Genomic DNA, 14055 nt, shown 5'->3' with positions numbered 1-14055 from the left:
GCAAGATCAAGAATTCAAAGCACAGTGGTAAATAGGCTCTTTCTAATTTGGGAATTGCACATACGTACTCTACTATTTCTTACCTATTGAGTTATACAAATCCATCAAACTATTTTTATCTTCAATGAAATCGCATTGATGTAAACCACATCAAAATTAGCTCTTGAATCTAAAACCTTAATTTATGGAGTATGTTGCATCTCTGTCAATATTTACGCATGGCACAGTGGCAGAAGGCAATTGTGCAAACGAATGCCATCCATCAAAAAAAGGGAGGTACCTGCAATTATATTATATCAATAAGATTTGCCAAGTAAAAGAAGAGAATGTGTTTTAGTATATGGAGAAAAACAAATGCATTTGGTTTCATTACTTTCCTATCACTTAATTTTTCAATGACTGTCTAATTCAAATTCCAGCCATTTATGGGCATCCTTTTCAGCAGTTTTTGCTCTATCAGTTTGAACTGAGTGAGGCTAGAAATGTCAGTAATGACATTTCTTATGTTGATAGTTGTTGCCTTGGAGGGAGTCATCTCAGAATCAAGGCTGAGTTTTGTATGCTTTGGTTGCATGGAATTAGATGATACTCCTCTTCCTGGAAGTATAATCTTTCTAACTGCTGATTCCAAGAGGGTGTTGAGAAACTTTCCTGAGAGAAAAAATAAACAACCGAAGTGAAGTTCACACTTGGGGGTCAGATGTCTGGTAAGCCTGGTAAATTTGAGGTTGGAGTGTGCATGTGTTGGAGGTAGGAGTACAAGGTGACAAATTATGTGAAGCCAGGTGGAGTCCCTCAAACCGAACTCAACTTAAGGAAAAGGTTAGTGGAACAAGTCAGGTTCAGGTATAGGCCAAAGGTCAGAAGAATGGTGAGGATGAAGGGGTGTTCAAGTGTGGTGGCTGATACTAAAAATCTATCCTAATAAAATCACCTTGTGTGTCAGTTCAGGGAGAAAGAAAACAACACTGTCTCACTATCTTTACAACCCTCGGTCCCAGGAATTTACTGTTGTTTACCTTCCCCTCCTGCTGCTCAATATTCCCGAGAGTCCTCAAGGAGGGCATAACAGGCGGGTGTTTTCTACCTGCCATTCTCTATGCATTACTGGCTGGGAAGAAACTTGGATCGATGAAAAACAGTGAGAGGAGTGTGGTCTGCAGAGTTCTGGCATGGCTAACAGTGCCACCAATGTTGGGGTCAGTGTGAAATGACCAGAAATAACTTGTAAGACCTTCCTGAGTGATTCTGACGTACTGGGCAATGGGGAGGGAGAAACACTCTGCAAGGGCCAGAATTCCTTCCGGAACAAGTCTGAATGTAACCAATGATTTGTACTCACAGTTGAAAAAGTGTAGCTGATAATTTGTACCCACAGGTAAAAACGTCAAGAGTCATTGGGTGATATTATCTATATATAAAAGGCTAATATGCAAAGTGTCCCCTCGGGAGTTCGACTGGCAGACTGGGAGTTCGATCGCTTGCTATGACGTGTGCTGATTACCAGGGGGTGGCGCGGAATGAAGGACAGCCCTGGCCGGCAGCTGGAAGACCCCGATTGGCCCTGATTGCCGGCCAGGCCTAGGGACCCTACCCGTGTATGAATTTCATGCACTGGGCCTCTAGTTTATTATAATTTTATTAGTAGTTTCCTGATAACCTTTGTAAGCTAGCTCTTGATAAACAAACAAATAAAATGATTGAAATGGAACTTCAGCTGGTGCCTCCATCCCAAATTATGTAATAGCAATTGTATCTCCCCCCCCCCCCCACACACATACACACACACACACACACACACACACACACACACACACACACACACTGGTTTTATAACTTTGGACAGCTTTAGTTCTTAAGAGGTGTGATGTTTCCATGGATTGTGTTCTTTTGCTAGCCATCATGTTGCTATACAATGAAGCCAGTTGAATACTTATAAAATAGGAGATAGACTATACCCAGTAGAAAAGCAAGGAGTTTTGATGTGAGGCAAAACATAATAGAAGGAAAATATACATAGGCTAGTGGCCCAGTGCACAAAATTCATGCACTGGGGGGGAGGGGGCGCCCAGCCTGGCCTGTGCCGTCACAGTGCGGGAGCCCCATGATCCATCGCCCAAAGAGGTAGGCCCCATCCACCCATCTGGGGCTCCTTGATGGATTGCCCCAAAGAGGTAGGCTGGAGCCGGCGGAGGCCTGTGGACCCCCGGTGCAGGCACACAGAGAGGCCTTTGCTGTGCCCCACCCCAGTCCTTGACACTGCAAGTCCCTGCCCACCCGTGCTTGCTATGCATGTAGTCTCCAGCTGATCGATCGTTACATGTGAGGGCGTCCTGACCATTTGCATATTAACTTTTTATTAGTATAGATATTGTTAGAAGGTCAGTTTTAATAAAACTTATATAGCTATTAAAATACAGGGATGATTTTCAAGTGTACATCATGAATCTACTTAGGATTCAACAATATCAATATAACATTTAACATTTATCAAACATCACTATATGCCTGAAACTGTCAGGGCCTGAGATACAAAGATAATTAAGACACAAACTGCCATGAAGGAATTCCCACTTAAAAGGGAACAAATAGTTGCAATAAATAGTATAATAGCAATGCTATGTGACAAAGGGGAAAGAGTGAGTAACTTGTGGGAAAGTGGTTTGGGATGGCTTCTCAGAGGAAGGCTCTCTTAGCCTGGGTTGGGCAGATGAGTCAGGTAAGGAATGCCATTTCAGTTAGGGGAAACTCTATGTGAAAAAACAAGGATTCATCAAACAGAATTTTATTCGCTGGATGGAAGTTTCTGCAGCTTTTCCTGTGGGTTATTCACAGAGCCACAAGAAAGCTAGTATAACAAGCATTTTGGGAGCATTTAGAGAGATGAGGGACAACACTGGAGAAGTGAGCTTTAACCCGGTTTTTGAAAGCTGTGGTAAGGGAGTTAGATTTTATACTGTGGGCAATGGGAAACAGTTGAGGTGTTTAAGTAGAGTGACATATTCAGATTCATGAATTAAAAATTAAAAAAACCAACACTACTTGGCACCCTTGTAAATGACTCCCTTTCCCACCTCAGTCCTATTTCTTTGTGGAACTCTTTCTCATAGGCTCATTTGCTTGGTATATGATAATTTTTTTTCTGAACTATGTGATCAACTTAGCCCTTTGATATGATAAATGTTGATTGTCGAAAAAATAGATTTCATTTCATGAGTCCATATTGTTATAATGATTTTTGCAAGATAATAATGTTTCAAAGTTGAGAAGTTATGCATAGATTCTAATTTCTAAGATCATTTATGAAACAGTGGAAATGTGGTTTGTTGGTAGAATCAAGTGTCTTAACATGTGTGGCAATAAATGTGATCTCATTGTTTTTCAGATGCAGTGAGGACTCTTTGAATGGGAGAAGGATTTTAGAGCTTTCCATTATGGAAGGAAGATTCTAGATCTTGGTGAGTTTACTGTGACATGGGAATCCATAGCCCATTTTGGTTTTAGTTATTTTTAAACACACTAAATTCAGGAAACCATGGTAAAGACTATGAAGAAGACATAGCTTGCTTTATATTTAAAATACGAAGTAGCAGAAATAAATAGGTACTTGATATAAATTAGCCTAGAATCACAAACTCCTATCCCAATTCAGAATGTTTCTAATTTAGAGAAAAGTAAGCTTATAAAATGTGGTTACACTCATTACCATTTTTATACTGACCACAATTTTGAATAGTTATGTAGGGATTTTTGCCAGTATTGTGAATAAATTAAGACTTTTAAATATCAATTGTGCAGTTTCTGCCTGTTAAGGGCACTCAATAAACATTTAGTTGAATTATGGCAGTTCTCACTGTAATAAATTGCTGTCTTCAGCTGGATACTTTTATTTAATATTCACAATATTTAGAAGACCATTGGAACTTTTTGATGATGGGGAAGTCCTGTGGGGAGTTACTGTTTACTATCATAAAGAAGTTATCCATATTTTCTTATAAACTCATTTTGCATCTAACACTGTTCATACCCATAATCAGATCCTCTTAATGCTTCTAGGACTCATTTGGCTCCACAGTTATTTCAACAAGCACCTACTGTTTGCAAAGCAATGAGACATATGTGAAGAACACATTTATTGGTACTGGTTTTAGTGTTTCTACATATAGGTTTCAGTTGTTTAATATGTAAGTCCAGAGTCTTACATTATCTGAGAACAGGGCTCACTTTTTTTTCTTCTTCCTTTTTGCCCCTGCTTCATTTAAAATAGAGTGTACCCCAATAAATTTTTAAAAATTCCAGTATATTGAATTCCAGTTTCATATAAAAAAATTGTAAGTTGCCTAGCTGGCATGGCTCAGTGGTTGAGCGTTGACCTATGAACTAGGAGGTCACAGTTTGATTCCTGGTTAGGGACATGCCTGGGTTGCGGTCCGAACTCCAGTGTGAGGCATGCAGGAGGCAGCCAATCAATGATTCTCTCTCATATTTATCTTTCTCTCTCTCAATTATATAGTATACAGTATTCAGTCATTAATTTAAGAGGTCAATTGGCATCAGCAGTTTATTTCTTGTGCTGTCTTTGTTTTCATAATGGTTGAACAATGTCTGTGAGAGTTTTCTTAGAGTTACCCATTAGCTCATGTTCTCAATAGAAATATTTCTTCAGTAAGGTCTCAATTTGCTTTGCTTTAATATATCCTTTTGTGAAGGAAGTTAATTATTATTCTTGGATGTGGGAGAAGGGACTAATATGCTTTCTGTAGGAGGAACTATTTTGTGTGTTTAAATACATTTCCCAAACATTTGGTAGGAATGACTAGCTCCACCAACAGACATACATATATGTCCAGTGATTATTTGAAACCACACCTATGAGCTTATAAGTGTTGACAGTAACAAGCCACAGACACAGAGAGGCTGTGTACACATAAATGCATGCACTTCCATGTGTTTTATTTAATCTCAAAATTAAGCTTAGCATATCTATAATATACAACATGAAACATACTATTTTGAACTTAATATTGTATATAATATATTCATAAGCATTATATTTTTTAGCATTTAGTTTCAGATGAAAGGTTAAAAGCTTTAAGATACACAAAAATGAAGTATGCAGTATGCAAAATGATTAAAGACATGCCCATGAGAGGCTGGAGGAGAAAGCAAATAGCCTAGGAGTCCAAACCAGAATTATAAGATGACAAAGAAATGAGAAAAAGGATAGATGGAATGTGCCCCCGGGGACAAAATCTCCTCCAGTTGAGAACCACTGGGATAGAGGAAGAAACAGACACAATACAGAAGTTTCTCACACACCGTGATAAGTGCCGTGACACCGGAGAGCTGATAGGAGTGCAGTGAAGGGGTGGCTCACAAAGACTGGGGGTGGCAGGGAATTCCAAAGACTTTGGGCAGGAAATACAGTGGAGTGGAATCTTCAAAAATGAGCAGCAGCCTGTGGGAGAAGTGAAGGAGAAGGGAGGAGGACCAAGGAGGGAGGAAGAGCGAGGAGTGATGGGGAATTACTTATTCCGGGCTGAGGGCACAGAATGAGAAAATGCACAGAGGTTTGAACCAGCATGCTATATAAAGGGATCTAGAAGCTGGTAAGAGCCATGCTACCCAAGCGTAAAGTGCAAAGTGGGGGATAGTGGGCTTTGCAGACCCAAGGCCACAGACACATTTTTCATAGCCCAAGGTCAGTCTTTTATTACCCTTTACAGTGAGGTTATAATTATCCATTTTTCTCTTGTCATTGCTGGGGAGTCCATTAAAAACTTGCCACTATCCTTGGTCCCAACAGTTAATAGATGGTAGCACCTTTTATTTCTTTGCCAAGCACTGAAATCAATTGAGCTTTTGCCAAATCTCAGGTATGTTTTTCTTCAGGTTTGAGGAAGGGACATTTAAAAATATGTGTAATACTTGAAAATAGAGAAGAAAATAGCTTTAGCAATTTTATCCTTTATTCAACTTCAAGCTTTTCATAAAGGTAAAAAAATATTTTTTAAAGGATATTGTTATCATTTTAACAGAGTTCCTTTGACTCCTTGTGAGCCCTGGGAAAACAGGATAGTGTCTTCTTAATGCCTGATATATAGAAGATGCTTGACCAACGTTTATTGGATAAAATGTATTTACATTTGTTATTAGTAATAGTAACAACATCTTATCTTAATCCATTTAAACTACTATAACAAAATATCACAGACTGAATGACTTATTTTCACAGTTCTGGAGGCTGGTGTTGGCGGATTTAGTGTCTTGTGATATCCCACTTTCTGGTTCACAGACAGCTGCCTTTTCACTGTAACTTCACATGGCACAGGGGGCTAGGAGTCTCAGGGTCTCTTCTTTAAGGACCCTAATCCCATTCATTAAGACCTGCCCTCATGACCTAAGCACCTTCTAAAGGCCCCATCTTCTAATATCATCACATTGGGGATTAGGTTTCAACATAAAATTTTGAAGAGACACAATCAGTCTATAGCATGTTTCTATAGAGCACAATTAATGATAAATTTCTCAAGGATGTGATCTCATATGATGATTACAACAGCCTAATGAGGTAAGTAAGGAATTGTTTTTAACTCAATTACAAGTTGTGTCTTATCCTTGACCCAGTATTACCCAACCCATACTCTTCTACCTCTTACACTGAAAGAAAACTGGTACGTGCTTACTCTTATGGCAGATAGCTAATAGAGAGGGTAGGCGCTATAGGTTTTTATTTTTAACACTGTAGAATCATAAAACAATAAAGGAGGTAGAAGCCTTTAGAGTCAAACCTTTTGATTTCACAGGTGAGGAAACTGAGGTCACAGCTACTCAGTAGAGCCAGGTTTATAACCTGAGTCTCTGGATGCCTATATTTGGGTGGACACATCAGGATTTATTAGTAGGTGTGCTTATCTGAAATCCCCATGTCTTTCAAGCAGCAGACCACCACACATCTGCACAGCAGGAGCCTGGGTTGCGGAGGTTTCTATTGTACAATGTGTCTTCTATAGACACATATGTTCCAGGAGAAGGCTGGTTTCAAAGACATAAGAAATAGCACATTAAAAATGATGTGAATGCCTATTCTTTTATACCAGTACCAAACAATACTATGTAGGTGTCTAAATATAATAAGCTGTTTTATTTTTCCCAGAAGAGGAAGTGAGGGTCCAGAAAAGTTAAATTTTGCAAAGGATTTTATTGGCCAAGTCAACATCTGTGTGCTTCCTAACAGTGAGTCATCTCTGTTCGTAATAAGTAGGGCAGGAGGGCAGCTGGAATTTCCCAGATCACTCCTAGGCCACTGCTTCCTCTCTGTGCTGCTCTTTATCCTCATGGCACAACTTCATTGGCAAAAAAAGGGAAACAGTTGTCCATACTGACTCAGATGCCTTCGGTTTTTGGTATGATACATTTAGGGCAAAACAAATGTCTAACTTTAATAACAGTATGAATAATTGGATCTCTTCCCAAGTTTTGTTGCTCAATATTGCACCCAGAAAGGAACACTGACTATTATCAACGACCAGCTGTGACTGACAAATGAAAAGCTTGTCATAGGTGATGAAGCTCAGTAGCTAGAGTATCACTGAAAGAAAGAAAAACCCCTTGAGCTGTTGTTCTCTCTCCTTGCTGACATGAAACAAACAAACAAACAATCCTGAAAACCAAAAACTAAGTAAATGTTGATGCACCAATTGTCACCCACTAGTCTTGCTTGTTCTTGAACCTTGAAAGCACTAGGCCTTTGTTTGGGAGGGGGTGTGAGTGTGTGCATTCTCTAGAAGGTGAAACCCTGAGAATAGAAGAAAAGGATCTTGTTGAAAATTCGTTAAATTCCTATTACAGTTAGTACATTTGAGGCACCCACTTTAGCTCTTAGAATAACATACTCCCTTGCACAGCTGTTATTTTTTCATTCCATGTGTATAACTTGAATTATCCAATGGCCTTGCTTTGAGGAGATTAATCCTATATTATTGATTCTCTCACTGGCAGGGACAATGGGAGCACAGGAAAAATGTGCAACAGGATACTACTGAAACTAAATGAATTCAAAGTTTTAGGGTGCCACTTAATCATGCAAGCTTTGTTTTTCAAGACTTCACCTGCCAAGGAAAAATCAAGAACTTGGAGAGTCACAGCAGGATTAAATTCTAGCATTCGTTCATTTTATAATTGGCATTTTTGACGCTAAGAGCTTTCTTTCCTTCTCTGTTTCTTAAAAACAAATTAAAACAAGACCAAAGAAAACCCAAACTAAATTAAATAAAACCCCTGTGACAAAAAAACCCCCCTCAAAAAACAGAGAAAAAAAATAACGAGTCTCTAGGCTAGGCTAGTATATCTGTGGGCCCATGGTGCCAGTGCAGATGGAAAGAGAGAAGGGGGAGGGTTTAATTGTTTTCCTACTCCTATTCTTGCCCTACTGTGAGCAGCGTGGAGAGCACAGTGATCAGCCCACCAGGCAAGTCTAGCCCCATGCTCACCGAGCCCCCTTGGAAAATACTTGGTTTTAGTCTATTCTCCCACTTGGTCCACCTGTGGGAAAATAGACTGAGAGAAGAGATCTATCTGGCCCCTGGAATTGGTCTTTTATGTCATTTGGACAGATAATCCAGGGTCTTGGGTACTAGGAGCATGGTCTGGGTGGGGAGGGCTTATGTATTAGGTGGGCATGAGGTCCTGTTGGGCATGTTCTCTTGACCCCTAGGACACTTTGCCCTGTGAGGACCATGGCTAGAAGAAGTTTCTCTAAAACTTAGGATCCGGGGCAAGATTCCCAGCTGCTCAGATCTATGGGCAGTACTGCTAAAAAAGGAAAATCACCCTAAAAACTTGTTTGAGTGTCAGATTCCTAGATCCTTCTTCCAGATACTCTGATGTAGCAATTCTGTAGGAACTGGCTGTGCAACCAGAGGTAGCTATGCTGGTGTTTCCTGGTTTGGCTCTGGTCCTGGTGGGGATGTTTACCATCAGGAGAGAGGCCTCTTTCCTCTGCCCTCCCCCAGGCCCTGAGTGACTCACCCTCCTCCTGTTGCTGGACTCTCTTTGTTGTGGTTGCCAGCACCCCTGCTGTGCCTTTTGCAGACCTCACCTGCTCCCTGTGTGCCCGCATTGGTTCTGTTTCCCTGCTGCCACAGCTGTGGTGGTTCTGCCCCTTGCGTTGTACGAGGACTTGTTATTGTTCTCACTGCCACTGTTATCAGCTGCAATCACTGGGCTGTTTCTGTTGCAAGAAGAAAGGGCTTCCACTTCTCAGATAGTCTCAGGAGCTCTTTCACTAAATGACAATAGTACTGAGGGACCCGCACCCCGTTCCCCCCACCCCCCCAATGGCCTCTTGGTTTCTACCCCTCTAGATAGTACTTGTACCTGTTCTCTGAGACCTGAGAGTGGGCTCATGTCCTTCAGTATTCCAATTTTCTTAGGACCTTTTCCCCCCAGAACTTAGGGCGGCCCTTCTATTCTCCTAAAGGTTCTGAATCTGAGGACCCAGATCTGGCTCTCCTTCTCTGTTACTTCAGGGAGTCTGTGTTATTAGCTAAATTTCCCGGATTCCTGAGGCAGGTAGGCCTGTAAACTGAACTTCACTATGACCTTTGTCACATTTACATGATAGATTTCTTAACAGAATTAGATGAATAATTGCAAAATCATTTCTTATTATTTTTATGTACTTGTAAAAGGTGTGAGAAGCATGAAGATAGGGCAAGGCCAAACATTATATAATTATGCATCTATTTAAAAGTATGATAAAACATGGGCCCAGAATATTAAAAAGTTAGTTAGGAGAAATTTAGGTATTGAGCAAAAATTCCTGTGACTTTGCAAATAATAAATTCTGCTTTGGTAGATCTATGCACATAAAATAATGTCTGTGCATTGTCTTTAGTACATGGATACATAAGTATAATATAATATAAAATATAATATAATATAATATAATATAATATAATATAATATAATATAATATATAATTGCATTTGTCAAAAATTTTGGCTTCATATATTCTAAAATAATATTTTGAGATGTTTTCAATGGCATTCATTGCTTCTGGGATGGAGTGACGCAGAACATTTAACAGAGAATCTAGTGTTTGTCCTTTCATTAATAAATCCACTGGTCTGGGCATCAGAGAGAAAAGTTATAATAAAACTATCATATTAAACCAGTTTTCCCCACCTGCAATTACATAAATATTTACAGAAGAAAGGAGAAAATCAGGAGAGAGTAAAGACTTGGATCTCTGATAAGGGCTTTGCCCAGTTCTGAGGAAAGAGGATAAAGCTACTCCTCTACCCCTCCCCACAATAGGTTTTGGGAATGAAGGTCAGAAAGTCTCATAATATAGGTTCTAGGGAACAAGGCAGAACTCAGAATTTCTCCATGATTTTCATGAATTAGGAATAAAGAACATATCATTGAGGTGTATTTGGACAGGGGTGTATGAGATAACTTCTTGGGTTTTTTCCCAAGCCCAGAGAAGTAGGAGAGCGGCAGAATATTTTATGTGGCTGCAAGCTGAATAGTCATAGAAAAGAGCTCCACAGCTAAATGATCTTGCAGTGAAAGAAAGGATACAGCAGGGACAGTTGATCTTGTGTGGACCAACACCTGAAGACCAGTTGGCAGAAGTAAGTTTTGATTAAGATGCTTAAAACCAAGTCATCTTGAGGCTATGGCCATGACTCGGGGGGGGGGGGGGTGGGGGGAAGGTGAGGCGAGATGAAGCCAACTCTCAGAAGCCATTCTGATTTTGGTGAAACCTTCAAAAGAGTACTGTAATGTGTTTTAATTTTCTTGGACAGATTCAAGTTAATCTTCAGAAAGACAAAATGCAAATGTAGTCTTGTAAGAGCTTGCTGATGAGACTAACTTTTCTGAGTGCCTGTGGGATGCCTAAGAAGGAAAAGGCATAGTAATCTATTTTTAATGACCCTATGGCTCACAATTCTTAAATGGAAGTCAGTCTACTAGTCTGGGCTTGGGCTTACTTGGCACAGAGGATCCTGTCATTGTGACAGACTGATTCACCCCTTAATCTGCATACATGCAGGAGTGCTGGTGGGGGTGAGGGGAAGGGGATGCTTTGTAGGAGGAAGTGACATTCTATAGTAAGGTCTGATTCTTCCCTCGCCTTGGAGAGGGATGCTTATGATATAGCTGCTCAAGTGCCCCTCTTCCTGCTTTGCCCATTGAAAGCTGAGCACTTTGTTGTGAAGTGTACTTATAAAGAGAATTCCCACAACTCATAATGCGTAACTTGAAACAGGCTTGTGAGATATGGAGGAACCCAAGAGAAATCCTTGGCTCTAGAAGGGCCTCTGGGCAGCCAGAATGATTTATTTTTTTTCCCCAAGCAGATAACTCTGCTCCAGAGATTGGGTGATAAATTAAAGGAAGGGACATGGCTTGGCAATCTAGGGGTGTGAGCTGCTGTTTTAAGCAGATTGCTTCTCCCCCTCTTTATTTCCTCCGGAACATACTCTACCAGCGATGTCTCCCAGCAACCACCAGAACTGTGGCTGAGAGCACCCGGGCAATGTGATGAGCCTGGGGAGATGCCAGCCACACTGCTCGTCATGTGCATGTTCTTGTTCTGGAGAGACAAATGACACACTCAGAGCAGAGACCCGTTTGAGGTAGCTTATGCAAACAACGAGAATTTATGAGATAGGACACTGGCAAAATTTAAGACGGAGAAATAAACTGACCAGAGACTTGAACACCTCTTTGTCTGTGTCTAACTTCATGCTTTTTTTTCTCTCTCTCTTTGTGGACTAGCTTTTTTTACTTTGTATGCATCAATGGAAAATACAGTTTCTGAAAGTTACCAGTGTTGTATGTTCCACCTCCAACTATCTGGAAGGAGACAGCTATCTCTCTTCTCTTTTCCAATTCCAGATTGTGGGCATGGGGTAGGGCCGTGAGACAGAAATGTGACATTAGGATTCATCCCTTTAACCTTTGAATGGACAGTAGTTCACAGGAAAGGTGGTGGAGATGTGGAGGGAGGTGCTGACAGATGTAAAAGGGCCCCATCAAAGAAAGCTTTTTGAGACGATCCAATTTTTTATATTTATAAACATTCTGGAAAAATTCTTCACTCATACAATCAAAAACTGGCAAACAGTTAATTAAGAGGTTGTATCCATGAAGAAATGATAAATAATTGGTTAATAGCTAATATAGCTGTGGATTATATAATTTTTTATAAGTACCGCGCGCTAACCGATTGCGCCACTGGAGCTCCGGCTATATAATTTTTTTAATTTGTAGTTAATATTTGAGTTTATATATATTTTTTGACATACAGAATATAAAAAATCCAAGCTATTTTGAAAAAAACATCATCAGAAAAACTTTTATGAAAACATTAATGGAATCACATATATTTCATTCCTATGACAATGTACAGTTCATCTTCCTTACTTTATTGATGAGAAGCAGAGCTCAGTTCACAAGATTGTAAATTGTTTTTTCTGCAGAAAGCTTTATTGTTTCCATGTGGTCTAATGCATGAAAGAGGGCTCCAGGGTGGCTAAAAGGATGCCTCGTGTTTTCTGGGAAAGGCTCAGGCAAAAGCCAGACACTGGGGCCGTGGTCGGCAAGCTGTGGCTCGGGAGCCACATGCGGCTCTTTGGCCCCTTGAGTGTGGCTCTTCCTAAGCCTTAGGAGTACCCTAATTAAGTTAATAACAATGTACCTACCTATATAGTTTAAGTTTAAAAAATTTGGCTCTCAAAAGAAATTTCAATCATTGTACTGTTGATATTTGGCTCTGTTGACTAATGAGTTTGCCGACCACTGATCTAGACGAGTCTTAACTGGGCTGACTGGGCACTTCAAGTCTCTGCCATGTATCTGTTCCATGCCAGTAGCTACCTCAGGACTGTCCTCATGGAGGTGACAGAAACACAAGAAAGAGCAAGGCCTCTCGAGTTGTAGACTTAGAAGCACCATACTTGCACTTCTGCTTCCCTCTATTACCCAAAGCCAGGCACATGGTCAAGTCCAGAGACAGAGGCAGAGGACACTTCAAAGTTAAATGCCCAAGGGGGTGGATGCAGATAGGGTAAAAGATCATTCAACGCATCAGCAAGACCTATCAATTCTACCTTAGAAATACTTTCCACACCTGTCCAATACTCCTTCTATCTTATTGCTACCACCCCTTCAGTTCACCATGATCTCTCTTACCTATCACCACCTGACTGCTCTTTCCAAATCTTTCTTGTCCATTCCTTCTCAGACCATTCTCAATGCAGCAGCAAGAATAAACTTAAAAGAAAACCTGCTCTGACCACTCATTTAATTAAGTCTGCCAAATAGTTTCCTATTGTTCTCAGGATAAAGGTGAAAATCCTGAGTAAGGCCTGAATTGTTTTCAATTTTCAATTGAGGGGTTATTTTAAAGCAAATAGGCGAACCTGGTAAAAGGGAGAAAGAGAGTGAAGAGGGAGTGTGGGAAAGAGAGGCTTTGTAATGACTTCCACGTGAGGACAGCCTGGGACCCCCCCTTTTTCCAACCTCATCTCCTTCTATCCTTTCTTTCACTTTATAGTTGAAACACATCATAATTCCCCAAGTTGTACCCTATTTCAAGCCTCTGGGGTCTTACTTGGGCTGCTCTGTGCCCATGTAGAGTTCTTTTTCCCTCCTTTTGGTACGGATTCAAAACCCTCTGCCTTTCTCCTTTCCTTCTTCTAGGAAAAAAAAAGAGGAGAAGAGCCCTGAGTGGTTTGGCTCAGTGGATAGGGCGTCAGCCTGCGGACTCAAGGGTCCCAGGTTCGATTCTGGTCAAGGGCATGTACTCCAGGAGAGTCTTTCTAATTGCCTTTTCCTGTCTGTGCCAGGTCCTCTCCCCCGGGGCCCAGTGCTAGCCTGTGCTTATCTCTGTCCTGGTTCTAGCCATATTGGATGGAAATAGTCACTCTGATCCTCTTTTCTAATTACAGTGCTTCTCAACCTGCCTAATGCCGTCGCCCTTTAATGCGGCTGCTCAGGCAATAACAGTTATTGTTATTGATCCGGGCCTGCCATCTGCGA

The sequence above is a fragment of the Myotis myotis genome, unplaced genomic scaffold (genome assembly GCF_014108235.1).
Source record: "Myotis myotis isolate mMyoMyo1 unplaced genomic scaffold, mMyoMyo1.p scaffold_m19_p_12, whole genome shotgun sequence".
NCBI lineage: Eukaryota > Metazoa > Chordata > Mammalia > Chiroptera > Vespertilionidae > Myotis > Myotis myotis.
The sequence above is the reverse complement of the archived record's forward strand: the minus strand, read 5'-3'. Positions refer to the sequence as shown.